The sequence below is a fragment of the Pinus tabuliformis genome, chromosome Q (genome assembly GCF_031772625.1).
Source record: "Pinus tabuliformis cultivar Carrire ecotype Pingquan chromosome Q, CPIR1, whole genome shotgun sequence".
Lineage (NCBI taxonomy): Eukaryota > Viridiplantae > Streptophyta > Pinopsida > Pinales > Pinaceae > Pinus > Pinus tabuliformis.
The window spans coordinates 667,377,828-667,402,416 of NC_142296.1; positions in this window are offsets into that span (position 1 = coordinate 667,377,828).

Here is a 24,589-nt window from a genome sequence, read left to right on the forward strand (position 1 = left end):
AAGATGGGAAGAGCACAACCGCTAGAGGGGAGAAAATTTGATTAATGTGGAGCCAAGGTTGCCATAGAAAACCCCCTCTCAAATATCAACATAGTCACACGTGGAGGAAAAAATACTGGAGCTGACATAGGAGCCACTGAACAACCCAAGATCATAAGACCGACTTCCCCAAAGCGCTCATACGATCGTGAACAACAAAAGTGGTATTATAAAGAAGCCATAGAGACTTCCAAAAAATTGACATTAGGCGGAGGGCTGCAAGAGGAGTAGTCAGGATCCCTTAAAGCTAATATCCCAGACCCACCGCAATCTAATGCTTGTCCCATAGAAGAAAGGTTTAGATTATTTATGCAAATCATGAACGATGATCATATGTTGGAACAATTGCGGAAAATTTTGAAAGTTGCTAGCATAGACGGGGTGGCTGAGGGAGAAATCATATCTGGAAAAATACCTGAAAGACACTCTAGGAGGGTAGGGAGGAACAAGAAGAGAATGGGAAGGGAGTTCTGGATTGAAGCTTAGATTGTAGGTTTCCATATTAAGGACACCATGTTGGATCTAGGCTAAGATGTCAACATTTTACCAAGAAAGTCGTGGGACACCTTGGCAAGGCCTACGCTGATGTTTTCATCAATTTAGCTTCGTATGGAAATAAATATTGTATCCTCCTGGTTGTACTGTTGGAAGACATGGAAGTCGATATAGATAGGGTGAAGACCTATGCCAAATTTGAAGTGATAGACATCATGGGGGACAAGGACCCCTACCCAACGTTGCTTGGGATAGACTGGGATTTTGAGAACTATGCCATAATTGATTTAAAGAAGGAAATGATGAATTTTGAAGTAGAAGGGGTTAGAGTGATCCAACCCCTAGACCCCTATCAAGGACCAAGATTCAGAGCCGACAGATGATAGGGAAGAACCAAGATTGTTGGATCAACTGTATAGACTAACAACAGGAAGAAGGGAGGATTACATCAACCCAATGACATAAGGGTCCATTAGTTGGTAGAGCATTCATATTTCAAAGGTCGGCTCAGAAGTTGCTTGGGATGATTGGCAACAAGGTGGATATGAAATCAACACTAGATGTTGCGCCACAATCCATCAGATCAATTGGATTGGCACTAAGGTACGAGACTTCCCTATTTTCAATGGTATAGATTCAGTCAATTCTTTTATCAATAGAGTTGACGCAACTGTTCTTGAAGAACACAAAGTGCCTCTACTAAATGTCACGTTACAAGAAACACTGGCAATATCGTGGGGAGTTCACCATAACCACCTTTGAGAATGGGAGAAGATCAAAATAGCAATGGAAGTCAGATTTTGAAAAGAAGGGGAGTACCCTCAGGATTTTGTGAAGTACAGGGGGGACTCTGACCCTCGACAACATTTGCAAAAATGTAAGGACAGATGGAACAAGGAAGGAGTTCCAAAGGAGTTGTGGGTGCATGGTTTTATACACACCCTGGGGACCTTTCCAAAAGCATGGTATGTACAGGAAGAAATAAGGAGACAGATTGGAGATTGGGATCGCTTGGATGATTAGTTTGTCAAAACCTTTTTCTTCTCAAATGAGTTTTTCTTACAATAGGTTAGCTAATGGAGGGATGCATAGATCAGAGCACTCTAAAGCATATATACGAGTCTGAATATTATGAGATCGTAGCCTGTGGGAAGGTGGACAAAGAACCGGGAGAAGATGATCTGGAGAAATTATGACATATATCATAAATGAAACTGAAGGGGAACGAGACATCAAGGATGGACCCGTGATCGATGCTCCACACCTACTCCCCTTGAAGTTGCAGAAACATAACACTGTGACTAATGACAAGCCAAAGTTACCCTCGATTGGAGATTATTTGGATGAGCAGGAGATCTTCGATCTCCTGAAAGAATATGAATATTTGTTCCCCTCATCTTTTGTAGAACTGAAGGGGATTAAGGGGGAGTTAGGGGAGATGAAGATCATGCTGAAACCAGATGCAAAGCCAGTAAAGCATCGACCATACCGACTAAACCTAGAAGTTAAGGAGAAAGTGAAAAAAGATATAGATAAGATGTTAGCAGCAGGGCTTATATTCCCAATTGATGAAGCAGAGTGGTAAGTCCGGTCGTTATACAGAATAAGAAATATGCTACATAGATAAGGGTTTGTGTGGACTACCACAATCTAAATAATGCCTGTGTTCATGATCCTTTTCCCACTCTATTCAACGATGAAGTTTTAGACAATGTGGTAGGGAATCCAACCAATTCTTTTACAAATGGATTCTTTGGTTATGACCAAGTCACGATCGCAGAGGAGGATAATAAGAAAATCACATTTACCCAAGAATGGGGATCCTATGCATATCATGTTATGCCATTCAGACTCAAGAATGTGCACGTGGAATTCTCAAGGATTGTGATTGCTTCCTTTAGAGATTATATCCAAAGGTTCTTAGAAGTTTATACGGATGACTGGACAATCTATAGTTTGTTGAAGAAACACTCCAGTTTGCTTAGAATCATGTTTGATCAATGTATATAGCTACAAATATCATTAAACTCGAAGAAGCACATATTTACAGTCCCCTTTGGCACACCCTTGGGCCATATAGTGTGCAAATAAGGAGTGTGTGTAGACCCCGCTAAGTTTGCAGAAATCATGAACATGGATCCACCCATAAGTTTAAAATAGCTCAAATCTACCTTGGGCCACACAGGGTACTACAGGAGGTTTATCTACAACTATGCCTCAATTACTTCACCAATGGAGAAGCTGTTAAATAAGGCTAAATGGTTCATGTGTTCGGAAGAGTGTGATGTTGCACTTAATATATTGAAAGAGAAATGCTCAAGTGCACCACTCCTAGTTTAACCAGAATGGAACAAGCAGTTCCATTTCCACATTGATGGCTCAGGCATTGCTTTGGGAGTGGTTCTAGCTCAGTCGGGGAAGGGAATCTTGATCACCCCATTTATTTTTCTAGAAGAAAGATATCTATAATAGAGAAAAACTATACCACAACTAAGCGCGAAGCACTTATGATGGTATATTTTCTTCAAAAGTTCCAACGTTACTTGCTAGGAGGTCCATTCAAGTTTTTCACTAATCATTCCACTTTGAAGTATTTAATGAAAAAACTCATACTTGAAGAAAGAATTTACATATGAATTTTTTTATTCCAAGAATTCACATTTGAAGTAATTGTAAATCCTAGTCGACTGAATGTGGGACGTGATCACCTCTCGCGGCTAGAGTCAAGTGAAAGTGGAGGATCCGTTGATGATCAACTACTAGACATCGATCTATATCGAATTGAAGTATTACCAGATTACTTGGAGGATATCAAAACCTTTATAGCTATAGGTAAATGTCTGGAGGAATAAACAACAACACAACATAGGCATATGGTCATCTGAGATGCAGATTATCAATTGATTACATGACAACTATACAAATTGGGCCTTCATTAGGTGTTGCACAGATGTGTCCTCAACCACAAGAGACTTGTTGTATCATAGGAGTGTCATTTAGCTGTTATGGGAGGCCATGTTGGCGGAAAGGCCACCACAAGGAAATTTCTACATGCATGGTTATGGTGGCCCATGGTTTTCAGGGATGTGAAGGAATATGCTCGTAGCAATGATTTTTTCCAAAGTGTAGGGAGACCATCACACCGAGATGAACTGCCATTGCAACCAGTATGTGCATTGCAGATCTTTGAGAAATGGGCAACCGACTTTATAGGACATCAATCCACCAGCACGCCACTCCCACGATAGATATATCGTCACCGCCACAGAGTACCTTACCAGATGGGCAGAGTCCATACCTGTTAAGGACTGTACTATAGATATCGCTGCCAGATTATTTTTTGAGAACATCATATCCATATATGGGTGCCCCCAGAGTCTCACTAGTGATCAGGGAACCCATTTCATAAATGAAACAATTGCCTCATTACTTCATAACTTCATGATACAACACCATAGGAGTAGCCTGTATCACCCTCAAGAAAATGACACAATGGAAGCCTTCAATAAGATCTTGGAAAAGGGTTTGACCAAGATATGCTCAACCAACATGGATGATTGGGATGAGAGGGTGCAAGCGACTCCATGGACATACCACACAACTGTTAAACGTTTACACAAGCATACACCTTTCTAGCTTGTATATGGACGGGAGGCTATTGTACCCGTTGAATTTGCTATTCCCAACATTTTCATATCACAAGCCACTCATATGACAAAGGTAGAGTCAATCTGGAAGAGGTTGGAGGAAATTTTAGAACTAGACGAGGCTAGGTTCATGGCATATTTGCAATAAACAATTGAAAACTAGAGGCAAAAGGCATGGCATGACATGAACATTAAGTGGAAATCATTCACGGTAGGAGGACATGTTCTGCTATATGATAGAAAATTCTTGAAGTTTCTAGGGAAGCTACATATGCATTGGTTGGGGCCTTTCATTATTGTAGAAGTAAAGGAGTTAGGAGCTGTTAAGCTAGCGCAACTGGACGGTGTATTGCTACCAAGATGGGTGAATGGTGCATTCCTAAAACCCTTCCAGGGATCAAACAATGTTACTCAAAATTGATTGCATCTTTGAAAGGAGACCATAGGTAGGAGTAGGTAAGATTTAGTTAGTTTGGTCAGTCATTAGTTGTGTCAGTTCCTCTGGTTAGTCAATTCTTTACATTCTAGTTAGTCCAAAATAAATCTTTCATCATGTCTCTTCCAATTGCAAATGTTCTCTCACCCCACCGCAACTGCTTGTGGTCAGGGAGAGTCACACGTGTTAGGTTTCATTTCCATAATAATTATGCAATAATTTCTAGTGTCAGCTCAAATTTCTGTTAAATATTTCCCATTATATTCATGAACAATTCCTAAGAATCTTCCATCATGATCGCATAATTACCCATCAACTCCACCTTTCTTTTTTTAATTTTGCATCATCTGAGTCAGGTCCAACTCAGTGGACGACAAGGTTAACAGGATTGAGAATGCATAGGGAAATTTTCCATGGTAATTAGTTAGGAGGTCGCGTCAAAAACTTTGTGTCGAGCTTTTCTAGTTAATCTACATGGAAATGTCGAGTTATTTAGAGTCCAAAGCAAAGGTGGTAGAGTTACTAAGTCTACATTTTGTTCCTTATTTCCTTTGTCCCAAACTCAAATCCAAGTCCCCTATGTCTCGTGTCTATTAGCGCCGTTCCAATATGACGAAGACTGTGATATATGTTCTAGAGTTTGAATTTCATGAAATAATTGTGAAGATAGATCCAATTTATGGAAAATATGATAAAGAAATGTCGGTTGATAATGACCTCTCGGACTCTTTCCAATTTCCGGCCCTGAAGCATGGGGTCTATATTGAACCATTGATGAAGGAAGATAGGAATATATCCATGAAAGTCACAAAAAATTTCAAAGGAATCCAACGGTCAACATTGCTTAATTTGAGGAGTCTCCTTGTGTTTGAAACGACTGGGGCCTCAATATAGTGCACGAAGCTACTTATCAAAAGAATGCATGGAGGATCACTTTGGATTGATAAAGAACATTTGATTCACACGATTTCCATCTAGAGGCTCACAAGCTTATCAACAGCTGGAAATGTTGTATCAACTGCATTCTAGACAACCTCTAAGCGGGCGAAGAAGATCCAAAATGACAATTAATACAGCAGTTATGACACCCAAAGAGGAGGCAAGGGCACAATCATAGAGCCAATCAACACCCCAATACAGAGTTCACATGCTATATCATTACAAGGAATATCATGCACCATTTTTCCAGGAATGAGTGCACACTCGATACGATTTCAGTTGCGGAGCACTATGTAGAGGATGCACAACTGAACTGGTACAACTTCCTACTACAAGAACTGTTCGAGGCCTGCGAGTACATCTACAAGTGAGCAATCCATTTCATGTACAAATATATTGTTGTTACTCTGGCTATGTGGAAATGGTGCCCACCAAAGGGTCGTGAGTTGGCTCCTATCATAGAAGACTAATCTCTTGCCCTCAGGTACACGCCCTGGCAAACCTCGGGGGAACTAGGCAACAAGGAAATCAACGATGCTTCCTTCATAGGATGGTAAAAGAAAATGTTGTAGGTCATCAAGGCTGTGGAAAGGATCACGAAGTTTATACTCAATGATTATTCGTCAGAAATATGGTTTGGTATTAGTCATGACAACACATGGATAAGGCTGCACTGTGTCCATTCTCACACATTCCATATGAGACCTCAAAAGTTTATACTAACTGCCGAAGTGTTCCATATAGAGGTCATCTCGTGGCCAAGCATTATGAGGGAGGTTCGTGAAGGAAAGCACATATATTTATTTGAAGGGATGGTTCCCTAGCCACTACCCAGAGAGACACCTGTGGATTCAAGGAAGTAATTGGTTGAAGAGGAGCTGCAACCTGTCATCAAGAAACTCTAGAAACAAATGAACTCTTTGAAGTGTGTTTCTAGACCTTTCCACAATGTATATAATTGATATCGACCAGAAAATGGCAGAAGCAACCACCCTCAAAGACTCCATCATCAATGTTATGGAAGAATCCCACACTCTCTTGCAACAGGTTCACGATTGGTCAGGGTGCCTAGCGATAAATTACCAACCTGTATACCCCCTCTCCAATCATGTTAACCAACCATTCAATGATGCCAAGAGCACCAAGGACAAGAACCAGCAGAAGAAGATCCTAGAAGAGGTAAACACTCTCGAGGCCCAAATTCAGCAGATTGAAGATGAGTCAGCCAAAACCAAGAAAATACTTCGGGACCTTTGGCCACGATGCAAACACATTTAGGAACACTACAACAACTCAATAATGACATAGACGCACAATGGAATTCTCTGTTGATGGCACAACTAAACCAACCTACGTCTGATACTAAAACTGAGTTCCTTGGCGAGGCAACTGCACTCACATGTACATGGAAGGAAGTGCTTAATGCATACACATAGTTCAGGGACACAGACATAACCTCTATCATTGATTTTGGGCCTTCATTTGAAGGAACCAGCTAGAGGCAAACAATGCAGGAAGTAGCAGCAAAAGCACCATCAACTGATGCGTCAACAACACCAAAAACGTCAGTGAAAGATTGACTCGAGGACGAGTCAATGGACTATGGTCAAGGCCTGTTGGGGCCTTCATTTTTGAGGAATTAAGAAGTTTTAGTGATAAGCTAGAAGGTCAATGACAAGTGGAAGAGATAGCCATTGGAAATTTGTGGGAGAGATAACAGGGAAAGAGAAAGGAACTCACTAAAGACTAGCAGTTGCGGAGGAAATTCGGAAAGGAGTAGCCACAACCAAGAGGGAAAAGAACAATGAGAGCCGAGTAATAGGAAAAATCGAGCAAGGAAGAAGGATGAGGGCCCGAGAAAGAACTGGTAGTCCAGGCTGGCGTGTAAAGATAAGGAAGGACGAGTGAGAAGGTAGAGGGAGAGAACACTGGAATGTGGTTCCAGAGCTAGGAGAACCGCTATGTGTCTTTTATTTTATATGCTTTTGTACTGATCCGTCTAGAGAGTCAGTACTTTGGAAAAGAGACCCTTGAGCTTGATGTAATGATGTTGCTTCATAGACTAATGATGAAGAATTCTTATTTGAACAATTATTTTTTAATTGAATTTTAATCTGGTTCTTAATTTTTTTATATATGTTTGTATTTAAGTAGTATTTCCTTTATAATCATGCATGACTTGTTGTGATCAGACTTTTGTGTGGATTAAATTTTCTTACTCTTGGTTCTCTAATGTGATTCCTCCCGATACTGGATTCTAATCCCCATCTAACTAAGGTTGTAGAATGCCTCAAGTGAGACTCCTTACCCATTTTGGGTAAGATGAAAATGTTGGCATTGTGCTAGACTAGAATAGAGCTTTGTTGGCCCCTGTGCCCGAACCCAGAGTCTCAACCCTGTTGCTATTTTTGTGCCAACAATGTCATCGTAGGCTTATAGAGATGGAAAATCTATTTCTGGTTATGCAAGCTCGGCCAACCGAAAGTGCAAAGTGTTCTCGCAACAATGTAAGACATGTACAAATATTTATGTGCCTACACTCAAGACTGGAGCGATACAATTGTAGGACTGGTTTGAGCATGATTAAATCAGTTAAGGCTCATATCGGTTTCCTTTCATAGACCCATTGTGTATAAAGTTTTTCAATATCTCAACTCAAAAATTAAGTTAAGTGTTCAATCAATAAATAAAGGTTAGGATTTCTTCGCCATTTCTACTCAAACTGACTACATAGTTGTCTATACTCAGTGCCTATGACACTAATATACGACATATGTCTCATTAAGGAAAAATCACAATCACAAGGACCAATGAACAAAATCTCATCCTTTTCAATTCACAACTATAAATCATGCATTATTTAAGAAATCCATGCAAATTTAATCCAACAATCTAAACATATATAAATACATTCATACAAGTTATATGTGCATAAACTTATCTTAGAATGAAAATTGGTGTCTGGAAAACTAAGTTTGGGCCAAGGACTCTCCACCCAACCATATAAAACTGCAACTAATCCTCACTTGCAGCTGTCATTTCTTAGCCAGATTCTAGAGACTAAGGACTCCAAAGGTTCTCCTTCCTCTAAACACTAGCTAATTTGCAGTTAACCAATGTATAAGGAATCCAGAGGCCAGTTGCCTCCACCCTCCAACTATCCAATGATGACCAACCAATACACACAGGGAATCCAGAGGCTTGTTGCCTCCACCCTACAAATATTCAACAACCAATAATTTTAGGGAATTCAAAGACTTCCTCTCCACTTGTTGTTGCTGCTATAACACCCTCCAAAATTTTTCTACATTTTAATTTTGGAGACTGCCATCTGTCATATCAAGTGTCACTTTATGTCAAGCATCGTTTCATGTTATTCCATATGTTTCAAGTGTCCTTATTTTCTCCTAAGTGTCTTCGCATCATTAAGAACATCCATAATTCACTTCATAGTCTTAGTACACTTTCTAGTCACAAAATGACACTTTTGGGCGCAATTACGCATACTTTGTCCATTATACTTAGGGAGTGTTTGTAAACTGGTGTTTTGATGTATACTTACTTGTCAGTATTGGGTTCTGTCTAAGTCTTACTAATGAGTTGGTATGTGTCGCACTTGTTTTTACTCTAAACTCATTATGTTTTCCCATGCCTTACCTTCCAGACCTATACAAATTTCAATTTTTCAAAAAGCCTGTCCACTAAGCCTTGGAGAGCGCATTACATACTCTCAAGGCTCAATAAGACCCTTCCTATTTGTTGAAATTGCACCCTGCGCCCAGGGAAAACATTTCCTCCCTCTCTTTGTCATATAAAGCACTCGCAAGCATCAAAACCTCCTTGTTCTTTTGAATTGCACCCTCCTCCAAGCCTCTCTTTCATTTGAGCACACAACACACCAACAATGGACATTAGGCCTTCCTTGAGCCTTGACGCTGCACCCTTGTTAAAATTGGAAACTAGGGCCAAAATCCACATTCGACAACTCATATGATGGAGATGATATTTTTATTGGATTCCTCTTTCCAAGAGGTGCATGATTGATCTAAAGATCATCTCATTCTGACAAGTAGAAATGGAATTATGAGTTTATTTCTTCTATGGACAAATTGTCAAGGTCAGCCAAAAGTCTAATGTAGGCTCATGAAGCTCAATAGACGTGTCTCTTCATCCTCAACATTGTGTATAAGTAGAGGAGTAATTTTACTCATTTGGTCAATCACAACTCACACATCTTTCTCTCTCTTCATATGATTGGTTCGTACAAATTTCACGTCAGTCTGTTGTGTGAAGATTTGACTGGGTTTTCTGATTTTTGCATTGACCAAGTTGCAACCAGATTTGACTAGCTTTTATCGGACATTGTTTGACATTTTTTGATTGCGATTTTTGTGGGAATATCTCTGTTTTAGCATGTCACATATTTTGGCACAAAAACTGAGATTTTCTGGGATGTTTGACCAGCGTTGACTACAACAAGTTTGACCAAAACGTTGACCTATGTTTACCATCTTTGACCAAGAATTTCCAGAATGTTTTGGGATGATTTGGACTTTCCCTGAAGGTCGAGTTGACTAGGTTTGACTGAGCTGATTTGAAGGAGGATTTCTTCTAGTTTTACCAACATTGACTTTCTAGTTAGGGCTTCTTGTTGACTATTGTTTAGCTGGACTGTTTTGACAGTGTTTCAGAAAGTGAATTTTGTATGATGTACTCTCTCTTTCTATTGAAATTTTGAAGAATAATAAGAAGATTTGATCAAAGGGTTTTCCCCACATTAGGGATTTTCCCTAGCATCCACCAAATATTGTGTCCTCTTGTCTTGGTTTGTCTTCTGTTTATTATTTATGTTCTATCTGCATTTACTTTCATGTTAATGTGATTGTGAATCTGGAAATTGATATTGAGCTAATAAGAAAAATTGAAGTAAAATTCTCTAAAGCATACAACATAGCATTGTTATCTAAAATTAACATGGAATCAGAGCCGAGGTGAAGACAAAGCCCAAGTAACAGTGAGAAGAGAAATCACTGAGATCTGTTTGACAAGGAAAAGATTCAAATGGCCTCCTCATCTTATTTAAATATGATGACAAGCTCAATGATAAGTCTGATTATCATGCATGGAAGGTGTCTCTTGACTTGACTTTGGAAGATCATGATGCTATGGACTATGTGCAAGGAAAGTATGTTGAACCTCCTTCAAATGCACCCACTGCCGCTAAGACAAAGTACAAGAAAGGTGAAGTCAAATCTAAGAAGATCATCAAGGATTCTATGATTTGGGCACATTTGAGGAGATGTATGACAAGTTGGTTAACATGTTCAAAGCTAACAATGCAAACCAAGTCCTCTTTCTCAAGAACAAGTTGAAGGACGTAAAGAAGGGAAGAGGAGAATATATCCAATCCTACTTCATGAGGATCACTGAAATTTAAAAAAAAAAAAAACAAAAGATTGATCATCTATCTATTGGTGAAGTTATAGTAGACAGGGTGCTCACTCTCATTTCCCTTGGAGGTCTCCCTCATGAATGGGATGTGTTCAACACTACTATCCTCAACAATGATCGGATTTCAGGTTTTGAAGAATTTTTGACTAGATGTACTCAAGAAGAAACAAGGATGATGGAGAGAGACATGCCTTCAAATAGGAATGATCATACTGCATTCTTCGTTGATACTAAAAAGAAGAACAATGTAGGTTCAAAGAAGCAATGTCAAGGAAGATTGGGATTCAAAGATGGAATAAAGGGTAGATGCTTCATTTGTACTAGGTTTGGACACTGTGCTAGGGAGTGTCCTAATAAAATGGATAAACCTCGGGATGATGACAACAACAACCACAACAATTTCAAGGGCAACAACAATCAAAGGAATGGTAGATTCAACAACAAAGGAAAAAGGAATGCTTCTGCTACTCAACATGGAAATGGTCGGCCTCCCAAAAGATCAAGAAACTCTAGGTATGATGAATCTAATGTTGTAGATAACAAGAAAAAATAATTTTATCTTATATCTAACCTCTCTATTGCCTCTCCTCTGGATAATTTGGGAAATTTGTTGATTGATAGTGGTGCCTCAAGGCACTTCACTGGGTATAAAGAGGCTCTTTCAAATCCGATAGGAATGATACAAATTTGGAAATCATTCTTGGAGACAATGCCACCTATCCCATGAAAGGAGTTAGGAATGTTACTCTTCAATTAAATCAAGGTAGCATCATTCATCTACAAGAAGTACTATATGTACCCGATCTAAAGAAGAACTTGGTATCCATCTCGACAATGGAGGACAAAGGATTCAAGGTGGCGTTCACTGATGGAAAGGTACGTGTTTGGAAAAGAAATTTCAAAGAAGAATTTACTCTTGGATTCAAGGTTGATAGCCTATATCAAGTTGGAGGAAGTCCATTGGGAGCTAAGACTTGCGACACATCTCTTCAATCTGAATTATGACACGATAGGTTTGATTAGCTTCATTATAAGGATCTACCCAATGCAAGGAAGATGATGACAGGTATGCCCAAATTTAAAGTAGAACATGAAGGTGCTTTTCAAGGATGTGCCAAAGGAAAACATACAAGGGTACCATTCCCCTCAATTGATAGCAAGACTACTGACATTTTGCAATTGGTTCATTCTAATCTATCTGGTATGTTTCCCGTGACATCCTTGGGAGGATATTTATATTATGTTATCTTTGTGGATGACTTCTCTCACAAAACTTGGATTTATTTCTTAAAGAATAAGGATGAATTGTTCACATGGTTTCGCTCTTTCAAAGCATTGGTTGAAAACCAAACAGGGAAGAAGATCAGAATATTGAGGACTGATTATGGAATAGAATATGAATCAAATGAGTTCAATGACTATTGTAGAGAAGTTAGCATTAATAGGGAGACTACTACCACGTATACTCTTGAGAAAAATGATGTTGCTGAAAGAAAGAATCATTCCATTATAGAAGCCACCCGTGCCATGCTTCATGATCAAAGCCTTCCAAAGTTTCTATGGGAAGAAGCTGCCAATACTACCGTGTATGTTAAAAATAGATGCCCTCATCAAGCCTTGGACTCCAAAAATCCCGAATAAGTTTTCACCGGTAAGAAACCCGATGTTTCTCACTTTAGAATTTTTAGTAGCCTCGTGTATTTTTCATGTGCCGAAATAAAAGAGAAGCAAATTGGATGTATCTGGGGAGAAAGGAACATTTGTGGGATATAGTGAAACTTCTAAGGCATATAGAATCTATGTGCCTGGTCAAAGAGAAGTGGAAATAAGTCATGATGTCACCTTCGATGAAGATGTTGCTCTTGGGAAGATTAGGAGAGTTCCTATTCCAAGGAAGGACAAAGAAGCAGATACAGGAAAACAGGGAGAACCATAGGATGAACTGATGCTCGATGTTGAAGAACCGATGGATCCCATTGATCCACCTCCTCATGAGCCCTCCTCCTCAAAAAGGAGGCCCTCATGGATAAAGGACACTCTCGAAGATGTTGAGAGACATATTGCACCAAGGGGGAAATTTCGTGAAAGTAAGAAGCTGAATAGGTACCAAGGGTACTTAGCTACCATGAGCACCATTGTTCAAACTAAACCTTGCACATTCAAAGAAGCTATGAAGCACCAAGTTTGGAAGGATACTATGAACGAAAATTATGAGTCGATTATGAAGAATAACGTATGGGATGTGGTCCCTAGATCCAAGGAAAAATCTGTTGTCACCTCGAAATGGCTCTACAAGATCAAGCATGGAGCTGATGGAAGTGCTGAAAAGTTCAAGGCCAGGTTTGTTGCTCGAGGCTTCTCTCAAAAGGAAGGTGTGGACCATGATGGGATATTTTCACTAGTTACCTGATATACCACCATCCATTCGATCATTGCCCTTGCTGCCTCTCAAGGATGGAATTTACATCAAATGGATGTCAAGACCACCTTCTTGCATCTTTCACTTAAGGAGGAAGTCTATGTTGAACAACCCGAGGGGTTTGGAGTTCAAGATTGAAAGACACATGCATGCAGGTTGAAGAAATCCCTCTATGGGCTGAAGCAAACTCCCCAGGCTTGGTATGAGAGGATCAACAATTATCTGATGAAGCTAGGATTTACAAGAAGTGAAGCTAATCTGAACCTTTACTTTAAGGTTGAAAATGATAGACCTCTCATCTTGGTACTTTATGTGGGTGATCTCTTTCTAGCAAGTATATACCCTCTTATTCATCAATGCAAGATAGAGTTGGATTCTGAATTCGAGATGAAGGACCTAGGATTGATGCACTACTTCCTAGGCTTAGAGGTATGGCAAAAGCCAGGTGAGATTTTCCTTTCCCAAGAAAAATACATTGTGAAGTTACTTGAAAGATTAGGGATGGTGGATTGTAAGTTCGTGACTACTCCGATGGAACTTAACTTCAAGAAGTTATGTGAAAGTGCTGCTAGGACCAATTTGGGAAATCCTTCTAAGTATCGTCAACTCGTGGGGACCCTGATGTTCTTGGTGAACTCCTGTCCTGACATATGCTTTGCAGTGAATACATTGAGTCAATTTATGGTCGAACCTCATCACATACATTGGATTGTTGCCAAGAATATCTTGAGATATCTCTAAGGCACAATCACCTATGGACTGAGATACACTACGGGAGTTTGAGGCTCCATGGTTATTTTGATGCTGACTAGGTTGGCAATGTGGTGGATCGTAAGAGCACATCAAGATGTTTCTTCTCACTAGGTTCTACATCGATATCTTGAATGAGTAGGAAGCAGAAATCAATTTCTTTGAGCACCACCGAGGCTGAATATATTGTTACTAGTATGGCCTCCTATGAAGCTGTTTGGTTGAGGAAGCCCTTTAGTGAGCTGTTTGGGCATGTGTTGGATACCACCGTGATCTACTATGACAACCCAAGTGGGATTCATCTTTCTGAGAATCCTATATTTCATTACCACTCCAAGCATATTGATATTAGGTACCACTTTATCTGGGATATGGTACAACGGGAGCAATAAGGTTCTGTCACATTGGGACTGATGATCAAGTCACAAATATTCTTACGAAGCCCCTAGGGAAGGTTTAATTCTTAGCCTTCCGTGAATGACTTGGAGTCATAGAGAGAACCTCTTATGAGGGTCCCGTTTGAGTTGGATATTGAGCTCTGGGAGCTCCAGGGAGCTTGGGGAATTTCTTGGAGCTATGGGAGACCATAGGGTGAGTGGTTCACCTTCCCCTAGTGGTGTGTTGTTTACAAGGTGAGTGGTTCACCTTCCCTTGTGATACCCCATGATGGTTGATATATGCATAGGATGAGTGGTTCACCTTCTCCTACCAACACATCCTACCCATGCAGTCTGGGACTCATGGGAAGTACCTATCAAATGAGGATAGGGACCATAGTACTATAGATAGATGCATCATGTACTACCATAGCCACTATGCTAATATGTTTGATATTGATCTGGGATCAATGGAATCTGACTTCGGGTTAGTGGAGAGTGGTATGATACACTCTCAATCATTTCTTATTCATTATTTCTTCTTGGTTCAACAGAGCAGGGATGTTAGGGATGGTACAGATTGTTAGATGGTTTGGCAGGTGGATTTCTCCCTAGTTGAGAGGGAGTGTTAAAATTGGAAACTAGGGCCAAAATCCACCTTAGACAGCTCATATAATGGAGATGATATTTTTATTGGATTCCTCTTTTCAATAGGTCTAGGATTGATCTAAAGATCATCTCATTCTGACAAGTAGAAATGGAATTATGAATTTATTTCTTCTATGGACAAATTGTTAAGGTTGGCCAAAAGTCTAATGTAGGCTCATGAAGCCCAACATACATGTTTCTTCATCCTCAAAATTGTGTATAAATAGAGGAGACATTTTCCTCATTTGGTCACACATAAATCACACATATTTCTCTCTCTTCATCTAATTGGGTCATATGAATTTCAGGGCAGCTTGTTCATCTCTGCACGTGCGAAGGTTTGACTGGGTTTTTTGATTTCTATGTTCACCGAGTAACATCCAGCTTTGACCAGCGTTGACCAAGCAATTTTTGACTTCGTTTGACTGCAATTTTTGTGGGAATATCTCTATTTGGGCAGGTCGCACATTTGGGCACAAAAACAGAGATTTTCTGGGTTGTTTTACCAACGTTGACTGCAACAAGTTTGATTGCAATGTTGACCATTTTTCACTGAGAATTTCTAGACTGTTTTGGGTTGATTTGAACTGTCCCTGAAGGCCGAGTTGACTGGGTTTGACCAAGCTGATTTGGAGGAGGATCTGCTGGTTTGACTAGCATTGACTTTATGGTTAGGGCATCTTGTTGACTATTATTTGGTTGGATTGTTTTGACAGTGTTTGGGCAAGTGAATTTTATATAATGTACTCTCTCTGTGCTAATGTTTTGAAGAATAATAAGAAGATTTGATCAAAGGGTTTTCCCCACATTGGAATTTTTCCCTGGCATCCACCAAATATTGTGTCCTCTTGTCTTGACTTGCCTTCTGTTTATTATTTATGTTCTATCTGCATTTACTTTCATGTTAATGTGATTGCTCATCTGGAAATCGATATTGGGCTAATAAGAAAAATTGAAGTAAATTGCTCTAAAGCATAAAACATACGATTGTTATCTAAAATTAACAGCCCCACACCCTTCTTTGTGACTTATGCCTTCCCAATTTAGCGCATGGTGCATCAACATTAAACCTCACTTATCCACAGAGACTACACCCTGCTCCTCTCATCAAGCCTCCTCTTCCCAACAAAGTGCACAATGCATTCATAGTGCTCAACACACAAACCTTGTCCCTTGATAGTGTGCCCTACACCCAAAAGACCCCTCTTCCCTTCCTGAGTGCAATGTTGATTCACAGTTAGAAAGTTTGCATGAACATGATAGAATATGATATTTTTCAGGGTGATGTTTACTTGCCATGAGTGATCTTACTTGTAGGTGTTACTAGAACATGGCAATGATGCATGAGGAGATTTTTCCAAGGAAGCAGTATAAGGGAGCATTCAATAACAAAAGAACACATGATGCAACAAGTCAAAGGACATTGAATCTGGATGATCTCAGTGGTTCATAAGGACTCCCTATGATCCAAGACCCTTTGGAGGGTAGAAGGTGTTATCACTCAGTATTTTCTCAAGGTTAAAGAAATAAATCACCGAGGTAACTACAAACCGCTTTTGGAGATCAGGTCCTAGCCTTCCTGATGCTCAGAGAGGGCTCTCTCTTTAAAATTTAACTTTGTTTTAGTTAAGATGATTTTAGGCTAGTTATGATTGTTCAAGGGGTTTTTTATTTGTATTTGAGATTGGGTTGTGGGATCACATGGACAGATGGATATAATGATGTCTTTTAGACCATTGGGCTATGGAGTCAAACAATAAGGAAGCAAAACTAGATTAACTCACTAAAGGGAATGTTCCAAGGGCAAGAAAGCAGAGTTTTTTTCAAATCTTTAAGATAGAGGGGTGAAAGGGTTTCATTCAGGGTGAGAGAGAAGTTAAGAGTTCTCAGACCTGCATAATAAATGAGGAATGAAGGGATAATCAAGATCAAAGGGAAATTAAGAATCCTTCAACCTGGATATTCATGAAATCAATCTAAAGCAAGGAGCAATTAAGGATTCCTTAACTTAGATATTAGCAGAAAACATTTAAATGTGTAACTGTTAAGTAAGAGTGCAATTAAACAAATTCTGAAGTATTATTCCAGCTATAACATTTAGATTCAGAAACACATTAAAGATTATGAATAACTTGAGAAAAATAACAATAACACAATAGAATACTTCTCTGAGGTTCGCTCAACACATGAATCCTTGGAAATATCTGATCTTTATTCATCAATCCAGCTTGTTGGCTCAGCAAATGATACAATAATATTTAGGGTCTTCCGATAAAAAAAGTCTATAGAAATGTTTAATAGAATCCACCCTAAAATACTTCAAATGAAGAAGTATTTATACAAATTTGAAACTGAAATATCTTGAAAAAATATCAAGGTTGGTTTTACAAATATCTCAAACTGTTTTACATTAATAGAACTTAAATAAATGACACTCAAAACTAATGGATCTATTTGGTACTATATGTATGGATTGATGGTGAAAAAGAAGAGAAATTTGAATTTGATAGCAGCTCTTAATTGATGATGAGGCTTCCAAGTCACTAACTATCTCCTTCCTTTGTGCATTTTGCCCTAAAAATTCTGCAAACTTAGGGTCCAGTGATACCTTCTATGTCTCAATCCGAGATAGATATGTAAAATGAAAGAGGTTATTGTATATAAGTATGTTATTGAGATAAACCTATTTCAGTTTTCCAAAATTCAACTCCAGCTGTTCACAATATTCTCTGCAAAAAGATGTCAAAAACAGGGCTTTGCACAGTCCGAAAAATAGGTTGTGAAGATATGCATTTATCTCCCTTTCTGTAGTACCTGTGTAAAAATTGAGATAGGTTTTTGTAGATTGGCCCTTTAGGAACACAAAACTCCTCCTATTTCGCAAAATGCATCTTGGATTGGCCACAATATTTTCTGCAAAATTATGACTTAAACAGAAAATTTCTGGAAAATGTACCATTCCTGCTATGATTTCATCTTTTAACCTTGATTTTCTTTTAACTGTTTTTTACCTTTACTTTGGATAAACTTCATTGTTGCTGGTGAAAGTGTCTTCATCTCTATTTAACCCTTAATGCCTCCATGTTTACTTTTACTGTTTACCTTGACTACTCTGTTTTTTCATCTATCTTCATTTTGATTTTTCAATCTGATACACTTTTACTGATACTCTTTCATCTGATACACTTTTACTGATACTCTTTCATCTGATACACTTTTACTTTGATGACCTGTCAATATCCTTTACTATGTTTTTATTTCTTACTGTACATTTTAACTTTTTACTGTGGATTTCAATAGTAAATTATTTAGTTTTTAATATGTATCAGCATATGGTAATGGATATTGATCAACTTTCTGTATGTTTGATATGTTTGTCTTTTGATTGTATGCTCTGTCTGGTTCCTTTGTTTTAACAGTCAATGTCTCTGTGTGAATGATTTCTTTCTTTGTTCTGTGTATAACTATTTTCTTCTTCTGAATGAAGGTTTTTAAATAGATTTCCTTTCGAGTCTTGGAGTAAACAAGTTTTGTGACTAGTATCAAAATTGTTTATCCAAGCTCTGGTCTTCTATTAATTATCTACAAAATACAACAATTTGTTAATAAAACACAGGTCTGCAAGGAGGTGACCAGAGGGCATACTAAAACTGGGAAGAACTGTGGACAGATTCCGGAAGGTGTTCAGGAGGGAATCCATGGTGAAATCATGTCTCAGAGGTTCAGGGTGGCGCCAGAAGGGTTTGATAGGTTTCCTTGTGTAACTGAGTAAAAGGAATGAAAATGAAGGTTTTCGGGGTTTTAACTGGTAATGGGTAAATTGGCGCGGAATTTTTATATTATGAACAATGAGTGGTTTCAGGTTTAGCGGGGAAGCGGTTTCAAAGGCCATCACACGGCTATATTGAGGAGGCAGTATTTTGGCGAGGTCATCCGATCTACCTTAACGCTTGACACGTAGCAAATGGGGGCCGCGCAATACCACTTTATCGAGCAGGTAAAGGTCGGATATCGAGTGAACCCGATATGGATGTGATGGATTCGGGTGCTGACTATCAGACGACAGTCAGGTGGCAGATTAGCACAGATAAAATGGGAAAAGGTTTTAGGGGGGCCCAGGGCTTTAATTAATGGTAGTTTGTGATTATTCTGGAGTTAAACACGGGATTAAATGATTGGACAGGGTTAATGGAGGAATTATCTTAACTTTATAGAGAATTGGTGACTTAAGAGGATCTTGTGAGGGGGATAGGGTAAAAATATAGTTTATAGTTAAACTAAGGATAGGGGTAATATATACAGGGATTTATTTATATACGAGGAAAAATGGTGTATCGGGAGCTATATTATTAAGTTAGAAATTAATATGAACTGAGATGAAAATAATGGAAATAATATTAAGTATAATGTAATATTTGCACCTTTGCTTTACATACACTTATATTTAGGATAAAATCTTTTTGTGGGTACTTTGAGTGAAATGGAATTTAACATGAGGTTTTTTACTTTTCATAGGCAAATGGAGTTTAACCTTAGGAAAAGGGGTTTTATTAGGGTAATGAAGGGAAATGACTTTTATGAAGGGAATTCTAACACTTGATATTCATAAGTCATTAAGCCAAGGATTTGGTCCCACCAAAAGTCAGAGAAATGCTCTGAGCCTTTATGACTTGAAGGATTTTAGTACTAGAACATACTTGTGGATGGGGAAATTAGTAAATATAGGGATGAAATGAACAAAGGGAAGTCAATTAAATCAACTTGTAAACCTCTGTTTTTGCTTTCTTAATTGCTCAGGCACATTGAAACATATGATTGCACATGATAAATGTGATTTTGTCCAATCAACTTTATACTTCAACAACCTTTCTTCTACATACTCATTACTTACCCTAATGTTTTTCCTTCACTTTTTTAGGTGCATTTAAGCTAGCATACCCTTTTCTTTCCTTTTCTTTTATAAAACAAACTATCTACTTCTAACCTTATATCTTCCAAGGGCTCAGATTAAACTGATGAGCTCCTTTTCTTTTCTCTACTTATCTAATGATTTGCCAAGATTAAGTTGTTTGGTCATATTTTATTCTTTAACTATAAACATAAAATTCAAAGCATGAAATAGACAAGATTAAGCAGTTTGACTACCATGGGTTGTGGCATGTATGATAAGGTACACACAACCATTATTTGCAGAAGAAGTAAAATAGTAGTGGCATTTAGACTTGCGCACTTTCATGATCTGTTTTGTCTTTGGGGTTCATATACTTTCATTTTTTGATCCTTTCTTATTCTTTTTGTCCATTGATATTTCTTTTAGGACACACCCTCTTTACATTTTTTAATTTTTAATATGGAAAACATTTGCATAAAGCAAAGGTATTTACAATATTACAAGGCTTAACCTTAGCCAATTCAAAATTATGAATCCTATCACTATAGGACTCTAACAGAAGGCATAACAGAGAAATGTGTATCAAGCATTGAAGACATAGGTGGTATCATTTTCATTTTCCAAGAAATTTCATGTCTCAAGTCGCTATGGGTCCAAGTCATCATGTCTGTGGGTTGTCACATTGTCGCCACATGATGATGTGGAAATAATGATGTAATGTGGAAGTCCAAGAGTCATATACGGAAAAAAGAGCCACATAAAGAAGTGTAAAGGTCACACATATATAAGTCTAAAAGACACAACGAAGTCCAAAAGTCATGATGAAGTTTTAACGTCATTTCAAAAGTCCAAAGGCTATTGAGAAGTCCAAAGGTCATTAGAAGTTGAAAAGTCATATGCGAAGCTCAAGAGTCATGGGGATATGAAGAGTCATGATTATAGTTATAAAATGACCCCCATTACTCAAAGACAAGACTTTTCACCTTGGATTCTACCACAGGGAATTAGAGAGATAGACATACTTCTTTTGGAGAGAAAGTGGTGGCTCTAACACTCTACTATTTGGATCAAGTGGTAGCTCTAACACTCCACTATTTGGAGCAAGTGGTAGCTCTAACACTCCACTATTGGAAAAAAATTAATACTTGAAGCCCATTGGGCCAACACATTTTCATGCATATATCGTGGATGTTTTAAAACTAATATTTGAATGTTTGCAGTTTTTGTTGGCGTTCTTATGCACTGAAGAAATTGAACTATTTTGGTGAATTTGTGCTTATCTTATTGAAAGTTTGTTGTGGTGGTTATAATGATTGTTGCACTTATGTGAATTATTTATCCTGATGTCTAACAATTCTCTCATGCACATGTTCGTGTGTCTTCACTAGATCAATGCTAATAATTGTCTCTTGAAGGCTCACCTTTTGTTCCTTTCAGTGAAAGAACCTTGATACGTCCTATAATTGGAAATTTCACAAGGCACACTTTCTTGCTCATTAAAAAGTACATAGTGTGCTACTCTCTCATGCTAATTTCTCAAGCCAAGGAAAATCTTTAAGTAAATGGAGGTCGGGCCATATTTCAGATGGGACTCATATACCATATGGTGTGAAGTCTAATTGGAACTTCATATTGGGGAGATCCCCTGTATGTTGGTGGGATCCAACACTGTCAACATTCTGGTGCTAGAAGGATGGAAACCACCTTTTAATGGTTGACAATTTAACTCACCTGAACAACAAAGCATCTGTGCAAGGAAGTAGCGGTCCGAGTTTAATTCCGACTCCCATTCTTGAGATTGGAGAATCTTCTCACCTTGGCTTGGAAAAAAAACTTTTGAAGTTATTTATGATCAACTCCAAACAATCCAACCGATTACTCGTTAGATCGCAAGAGCTCTTGGATTACTTCTCATCTCTCATAATCTTCCTCGTAATCCAAGAAAGAAAGAGACAACTTGTACTGGTGTATTGGTTTCAACAATGGAAGCTTTGGTTATTTCCATCCTTTAAGAGTTAGCATAACCTTTAGAAGAGAGAGTTCAACAAGGGGATCTTCTACCTATTAATGAAGGTTTAGAAGGTGGTGAGGGGGATTTTCAATTTTATGATGAAGAACAATCGAGGTACAAAGAACAACTTAATTACAATGAATATTTGAATGGAGAAGGATAAGACTATTCAGATTCATAGGAGGAGGGAGGAGAAGAAGACATGGTCGATCAAGGCTTGGATTGGATGGCCCAAGGGTCACTAGCTCCTCTGGATAATCTTCATCGCATGGCTAGACATTCAGAAAAATTGTTATCAAAGTTTGATCCTGACAAGAAGACAAAAGTTGAAGGTCATATTGATGACTTCTACATGAATTTACAAATGCTTGAAGTACGATTTGATGGCATTTCTTGTAGACTTTTTCCGTACACTTTAGAATGTATAACGTCTTTATGGTATCACAATATTCTACCCAATTTCATTCACAATTGGAGGAAGTTTAAGAAAAAAAAATTAGATAATTTTGTGGATGATAAAACCCTTACCATGTTGTTAAAAGAACCCGAGAACCTCAAGATGGGAGAAAAAGAGAAAGTCAAGGATTTCAATCAAAGTTTTACTAGTATATTGAATAGTTTTCCTGTTAGGATATTCCGACACATAGGAAATAGTTAAGTATAACTTGGTCTAGTGTAGAGTTAGGTAAAGTGTGTTTCTTTACTATGTACTTTTGTAACTTACAATCCGATGGTCACGATATGTAGTGATCCGACGGTTCATTCTCTCCTCGGTATTACTGACACTTGATCCGTGGCTTAACACCCGATTGGTCCATGATCTCTATTTAAAGAGCATGGAGGGTCATTTGTAGGTTAACCCGTTCATGAGAGAAGCTTATGTAAATTTTCATTCTTTTATTAATATATTGCCTGAAGTGGCCGCGTTGGCTCAGGCCGTGGACTGTTTCCCTCTTTGAGGGTTTTAACCACATCAAAAATACTGGTGTATTGATCTGTGATCTGTTTGTGAGCGGTGTCCTTTGGTGTTCTGTCTGAGGAACTTACCCTGTAAATTCCTACATGGTATCAGAGCTATTTGAGGGTCGCGTCCGTTGGTGATCCAAATCTGAAGCCTGTAGAACTGCATCCGACTGTCGTTTCCTAGATCTACTTTTTTTACTACTTTCGGGCCGAGAGGACTGCTCTATTGTGTTGGGAGCATCTATTCCAGTGAGGAACCCCTTTCGTTTCACACGAAAAGGTTTTTGGTAGCCCTAGCTACGTCATTTTTAAGATCTGGAGGTATACAGTGTTTGTTTGCAGTTTACAGTTATTTTCTCTCTGTTTATTCCAGTTTCGGTTTATTTAGCTTTTTGTTTTTTTATTACCGGATCTATACCTTTCATTTCTGTGTATGCTCTTTGCCCTGCGACTCTGTGCGATCTGGGCAAATCAGAAACAGAAAGGAAGGATTTTTCTCATGCGTATGCTCTTTTCCGCTGCGCCTTAGTGTGATCTCCGGAAAATCAGAAACATTGTGGAAAATATTTAGTTTTCGGCTAAAGTTAACTTCGAGCCGTAAGGTTCTTTTTTTTTTGTATGTCCGTGTTGGGTTTTGTGTTTTTTGTTTTTTAGGGAAAAAGAGCTTTCTCAAGTAAGCATGCAGCCCAAACCTTCAACGACTAAAAAAAAAAAACCCCTTCCTCTTTTCCAAAAATTACTAAACTTTTAGTTTAGCTCACTTGGTCCAAAGCTACTTTATGAGAGTAGAGGTCTTGAGTTCAAGTCTTCTTTTTGTTGAGCTAATTAGATTAAGTTTGGAAAGGGGGCAGATTTTTTTTTACCATTATCATTCATTTCCGCACATTCCCGCACTTCGTCGGCATCTTCATCAAATTTTCTTCAAAAAGCCATAACTACTTCATCCGGAAGTCGTTTTCAAAGCCATTTTTTTTTAACCAGCCTAATTTTTCGAGATCTTTCCATTGGAACACTTAGTTTCAGCATCTATAGCTTCAGTTTTTGTTAAAATGGAAAGTCCATGCCAATTTATTCTTGACAGCACCAACTACTTCCAATGGTGGTCCTACATTGTGGATTTACTTAGAAGTAGAGGTCTCTACAGAATAGCCTCAGGCCAAAAAACCAAACCGAAAGATGAAGATAAGGCAGCTAAATGGAAAATAGGCAAGATCAAGCACGAGGGTTGATAGGGATGTCTATTTCTCCAGATCTTAGATTCCATATTGCAGAACTTGATACTCCTGATGAAGCAATGAAACAGATTACTAAAGTTTTTGGAATTAAAAATGAGCTTAAAGCCCATCAACTTGAAAATGAGTTGCTTACATTGGACCCCAATAATTTTTCTTGCATTGAAGATTTTTTGTCCAAGTTCAAGACCCTTAGACTTCTCTTGGAAGGTGTTAAGGTTAAGAAAGAAGATAGTAACCTTATCTATTCCATTCTTACTAAGTTGGGACCATCCTACTCTGTGTTTGTCT